General features: G+C 51.5%; 1 long non-coding RNA gene across 1 annotated transcript; it reads right to left on the minus strand.

The window, feature by feature from the left end:
- Nucleotides 1-2044: 2044 nt before the first annotated feature.
- Nucleotides 2045-5346, minus strand: LOC139085121 (uncharacterized). The gene is made up of 3 exons (XR_011543173.1): nucleotides 4845-5346; nucleotides 2861-3141; nucleotides 2045-2632 (listed from the first exon to the last, which is right to left on the minus strand). It is a non-coding gene; the product is annotated as an uncharacterized lncRNA (long non-coding RNA).
- Nucleotides 5347-6020: the final 674 nt, after the last annotated feature.

Here is a 6020-nt window from a genome sequence, read left to right on the forward strand (position 1 = left end):
AGAAGGTGGCAGAAGAGGCGAGGCCTTTTGGCTTCGAGGCTGCGTTCTTTCTAATACACTCTCCAAATAAATAGGAATAGTGATAACGCAGCCCTGTTAAAAACAACAGCCCAGCATACATATTTGGGAAGAAGCCAAAGCAAGCTCGGAGTTTGAAGAGCTGTGCGTTACTCCCTCAGGAATCAGAGAACCCCCCAGCCCTCCCCAACCCCAAATACACCTGGCCTCTGCCCGTGGCCTGTCAGGGAAACTTCTGCAAGTCACTCAGTCAAGGTGAGTCCTCGGAGGCCAGCCCCCTTCCGGGTGTTACAGGAAGCTACCATCGCCAGGGCTGTGGGCGTACTGGTTATCACCAGGGGCAGAGCATTTGGGGTTCCTACGGTGTCAGGGAACTAGGCCAGAGTGCTCTATCAGGGAATCTGGGCCCCTGGGAACCAGCCTCTAAATGGGCAACACTCACCTCTCCGAGTGTCAGCTTCTGCACCTGTGAGCAGGTGGCAGCACCATTGGCCACGCCTGCCTCAGAGAGAGGATGTGAGGCTGGGAGGCTGGCAGGCGTGGGACAGCCCTCTGCGGACTGACCTACAGTCTGCGACCTACAACGGGCAGGGTCACCGAGGTCGTTATCACCATCTGAAGCCCTGAATTCACTTCCTCATTTCACCTGGCTTCCAGGAGGTTCCCTGGGAGTCGAGCATTGGCTCATCGCTTAACTTAAGGAAGGACAAAGTGCTGATGCCCTTGTAGGGGATTGGAAACAGATATTGGGGAAATATGTAACTCATTCAGAGGACACCTGCCGCACCCGCTGTCACTGAGCAACTGCTGGGGCTCTGAGCCACCCCAGCCTGGGGTGCCCTGTGCCCGCTCGGCCACAAAGACCAGGACCGACTTCTCCATGCAGCACCCTAGGCACACTGCCTAGTGCCCAGGATACTTACAGGGGCCACAAAAATTGTTGAATTTTCATTTCTTTAAAAATCAGAAGAAAAAAATGAATAAATAACAATGAATATGTAATAACAAATCTAGCCTAGATTGCGTTGTTACACCAATGTAGCCATAAAATAAAATTTTTATTTTGTTTATGTATTTATTTTTATGGAGGAAGGGGCCCATGGAGGCAAAACCGCCTGGGGCCCACAAAGGTCACAGAGAGGCCCTGGCACAGAGCAGGGCCCCCCGGGGCAAGGCCTGAGCTTTCCCTGTTTGGGGCCGCTCAGCTGGTGTAAGTAGGTTGCAGAAGCAGCCCCAATTCTTTGCAGCAATTCTCATTAAAGGGGCAGAGTCCGTTTCCCCAGCCCTTGAATCCGGGCTGGCCTGCTCACTTGCTTTGGACAATAGATGTGGCAGAAGTGACATTGGGGGAGTTCTGAGCTTAGGCCTCCAGAGGCCTCTCGGCTTCCATTCTCTTGCTTTTAGAACCTGGGGACCATCGTGGGAATAATCCTGGGCTATCCTGAGGGATGATGAGGGACACTGGCCCAGTTTCTCTGTCACCATGGCAACAGCCAGCGAACTCCCTGAATCAGAGATGCCCAGCTGACGGTGGACGCTGAGTATGCCCAGCTGAGATGGGCAGACTGAGCTCACCCAAATTCCTGACTCACAGAATTGTTAGCGAAATAAATTCTTGTTGTTTTAAGCCACTCCGTTTTGGGGAGGTTTGTTATGCAGCAAAAGCCTAATTGATGCAGCTCCCGTCTGGTCTGCCCTGAGGAAGGACTCGTGAATGAGGAGGGAGAGGCTGCTATCTGATGTCCTAATCCAAGTGGGCCAAGGCCTGAGGCATCACCCAGGCTAGTGTTGTCCAGTGGAAATGCAAGGTGAGCCACAGATGCAAGCATGTGTCATTTTAAATTGTCTAGGGACCATGTTTCTAAAAAGCGCAAACACACACGGGAGATTAATTTTATTACTTTTAAAATTTTAATTTAATTCTATTTTTTAGTCCTGTAGCTCTATATTTACTCAAATGGAAAGATGTCCGCAAAATAGTGGAAAAGGCAGGTAATAAAACAGAAGAGAGGTTAATTTTAATAAGACCTTTTATTCAACCCAATATATCCAAAATATTAACATTTCAACACTTAATCAATACAGGAATGGTTAATGAGATATTTTACATTCTTTCATTCATAGGAAGTCTTTGAAATTCAGTGCGTGTTTTGCACGGATGGTACAGCTCAAGTTGGACCAGCTGCACATCCAGTGATCTGTAGCCTTTTATGACCAGTAGCAACCATCCTGGACAGCACAGACAGGCTGGCGGTTCTGAATGTTTGAATTTCACCAAGCAGTAAACATTTTCCCTCAATTTCGGGGACCAATATTGCTAAATTTTTATTTATTAAAAAAAAAAAAAACAACAAACCTCAGCTACCACCAACTGTTGCCATCACATCATAGAATAAAGAACTTTAGCTGCTCTCAGATAAAGGATATCTTTAAATTGAACACATTTATCTCTAAGGAAAACTTACCGCGTTCTGGTTATTTTTCTCATTTTGTCACAGATGAGAGAGAAAATTTCACTCTGTTCTCGCAACCACAGGTCTTGCCCATCGACTCAGAATCATCTGGAAGAAGATTTAGTGTGGAGGCTCCTCTCTAGGTCACGTGATCTGAGCCTCTGGTAGAGATGGGGAGTAGGCATAGGGATTAAAAAAACTCCCCCCGGTAATTCTCATACACAGTCTGGATTGGGAACCACTCTTTTAGTTCAAAAATTTAACCCCTTTCATTCAGAGATGGGCAAACTGAGGCCAAAAGAAGAGAATTGAGTTAGTGCCAAGGTGGGGAGGAGGACCAGGACTCCCACGCCCCCAAGCCAAAGCCCTCTTCCCAGAGCCTTACTCACCCGAGAAGGAAACAGGGAGCCGGGTGGGGGCCTCCCTGGGTTTGCCGAGCAGCAGCTCTAAGGGAGCCAGCTGCTGAGACGGAGGTCGGCGGGGTGAGCAAAGAGGAAAGAAGGCGGACTCAAAGGCTCAGATCTTCTGCAAACAACCAGCCTCCACCTTGAAAAGCTAAATGACTCCCCTCCTTGATATTTCTCTTGGCTCATGCACGGTGGTGACGTTACCTCCGGGAGAGATGGAGCGGCCCTTGTTAGGGTTTCCTTAAGAAGAGTCCTGATTATAGCTGAAAATAAAAGAGAATTCGACTGACGTCATTTGCGTCTGGGACCGAGGCTCTGCTGCTGGCCAGCAGTGTGACCTTCAGCCAGTCACCTACACCCTGTGGTTGAGTTCCTACATCCTGGGGTTCTTGGGAGATGCAAAGGATGCTTGAAAATGCTTATCCAGAGCCAGGCAGGAGGTAAACTCAATAAATGATAGCTATTACCATGTTAAGTATTTGGTAAATATGGCTTATTACGTGCCAGGTACTGTTTTAAGACCTCTGTATTACTCATTATTCCTCATTAAAATCCCATGAGATGAACACTATTGTTATCCCCACTTTATAGATGGGGAAACTGAGGCACAGAGTGGTTAAGTCACTTGCCAAGGTCACACAGCTAAACAGGGGCAGAGTCATGATTCAAACATACTCTTCAACGTTCCCTGAAGAGGGCTATATTCCCTCCCTCCTTTCCTCCCTCGTGGGCCCTACCTGAGTGCAGATACCGGCTGGGCTGCGGGAGGTGGCTGGGCTGCGGGAGGTGGTGGCCGTGGGGGGGACCGAGAAGTAGGCCAGAGGAGAGAGAAGAGACAGGCTCGGGGAGGGGTGCTCAGGGCTGGGCCAGGTAGATGCTGGATGCCCTAGGACCACTATCTCATTCCATCTCCTGCAGCTGGCGTCAGCGAGAGGCTGGCGCTTTATCACTTCACAGACGAGCCCATAAGGAGTTAAGGATCTTGCTCTAGACGCTGAGCCGCTGTGGGGCAGAGCTTGGAAACCGGCTCTGAGGGGGTGATCCAGGATGGAGCTCGCTATGTGGGCTCTGGGGCAGGTGGACACTGACCTCTCCTTCTCTGCCTCCTCCTTCCCACCTGAGGCACCCAGCCATGGCTGAACCCTTCTGGGGAGTGGAGAAGGCAGCCAGGGGGACGTGCTTGGCGGATGGCCTGTGTCATTCCCCAGTCAGGCTGACCCCATTCTGCAGCCGCTGTGCAGGGATCTCTCCCTCCTCCCTCCCTCCTTCCTGCCTCCCAGCCACCTACCATCCCATTAGCCTCAGATGCTCCCTGCCTCTCAGGTGTGTGGTCTCCAGTGCACCTGTTTCTCAACCCTGCCCAGCAGCCTCCTCCAGTTCCCAGGGTCCCTCTCCTCTGCCCACAGAAGCTATTTCAAACTTCTCCGCAGCCCTCAGGCTTCGGAACTGCCTCCGTCCAGGTTCCCCACTCTTGCTCCGTCTTCCCCATGTCTGGCATGTGGAGGGCATCTCTCAGTGCCGGCAGAGGCCCTCCTGGCTGTCTTCTCTCTCTGCCCCAGACAAGGTGGAGCTCAGCCCTCCTGGCTCCGGAAAGGGCCACCGCGTGTTCTCAAGGATCCCTCTCCTCTATCCGTGCCCCTACCCAGGAAGTGCCCCCTGATGGCCTTTCTGTTCCGCAGTTACTCACGCTTATTCATGTGCAGGGAGAGCAACAATGGACCACAATCAACCTAGTGTTTCCTGAGAGGAGATGGCAAAGGGCCGGCTCTGAGTCACCCTCAGGGCAGTTCCAGAGAAGGCTGGGCCTCCCCTGCCACCCCTCCGGGAAGTGCGTTCAGACCCACATCCTGCCTCTCTGCACGGAGGCGAGGGAACAGGGCTTGAGCACTGGAAGGGTTAAAAGCTCTGGCTTTGCGGGTCAGACAGATCCTGATTCCGTGGGGCCAGTCCTGACTCTCTCACTTACCAGCTGTGTGATCTTGGCCATTGAGCGAACCACTCTGAGACCACTCGGCAGAGAGAGAGAGCAGTGAGTCCAACTTGCAGGGCTTTGCGAGGTCTGCGTGCCCTCCAGCCAGCAAAGGGCCTGCCACCTCAGGGGAGCTCACGACAGGAGGGCCATGTGGATGATGGTGAAGATGACGACAACGATGGCTAGGATAAAGGCATTTGGAGTGGCGCTCTGCAGATGTGGGAGGTTGCCAAATGGCCCAGAGGCCTCTGGGAATGTTCTCAATGCCTCCCCCCCAAATCTGGCTATTGCCCAAGTTCAGAGGACACAGTGGAAGCAATGGCTGCTGGGGGTGAGTGACTTAGGCCTCCCAGCACTGCCCTTGTCAGGGATGGGACCCACCTAGTGGATGTGAAACAGCCGGGCAAACGGGGTCCATGGGCTGGTCAGAAGGCAAGGGCGAAAGAGGCCTTTCCTGAGGGAAACTGCCGCTCTATCCCCCAAAGATGAGGTGCGGGGTACCCCCTCCTCCATCTACTCGGGCTGTCCGCAGTCTCCCCCACGTCCCACTGAAGCCCCCACCAACTGCTGGTCCTCCTTACTGTTCTGGGGACACTCTCCCTGGGGTGTCGACAGTCAAACCTCACCTCACAAGGTGTATTCTGGATGAAGATAGGGGATGCCTCAGTCTACCCCAGGCTTCCCTGCTCAGGACAATAGGCTCAGGATGCTGAGAAGGGGAAAAAGAAACTGGCAAGAAAGAAGGTGGGCAAAGTACATTTTTGAGCCATTCAATTAAAAATGTTTATGGAAAACTTATGATGTCCATTTCACATTTCATTATTTGGACAACTCTGCAATGAGCCCATTTCACAGAAGAGGAAACTGAGGCTTGGAATTAAGGATTTGCACCAGCAGCAGAATTTGGCCTGAACTCCTGCTGTAATATTGATGGCAAAATTGAGATTTGCTTAAATCTCAATGAAATGACAGAAAAAAAAAAAAATCCCCCAAAATCAAACAAAAAAAACCTGTCCTATTCACTGGAGCTGTTCCTTCGGAATCCTGATAATTTTCAGTTCTCCTGCCTCTGGGCTTTATCCAAGCTGTCCCCTCTACCTGAAATCCCCCCCAAGCTTGGCAAATCCTACTTAGCCTTCAAGATTGTTCTTAGGTGTCCTTTCCTCCCTG

The sequence above is a fragment of the Equus przewalskii genome, chromosome 8 (assembly GCF_037783145.1).
Source record: "Equus przewalskii isolate Varuska chromosome 8, EquPr2, whole genome shotgun sequence".
Taxonomy (NCBI): Eukaryota; Metazoa; Chordata; class Mammalia; order Perissodactyla; family Equidae; genus Equus; species Equus przewalskii.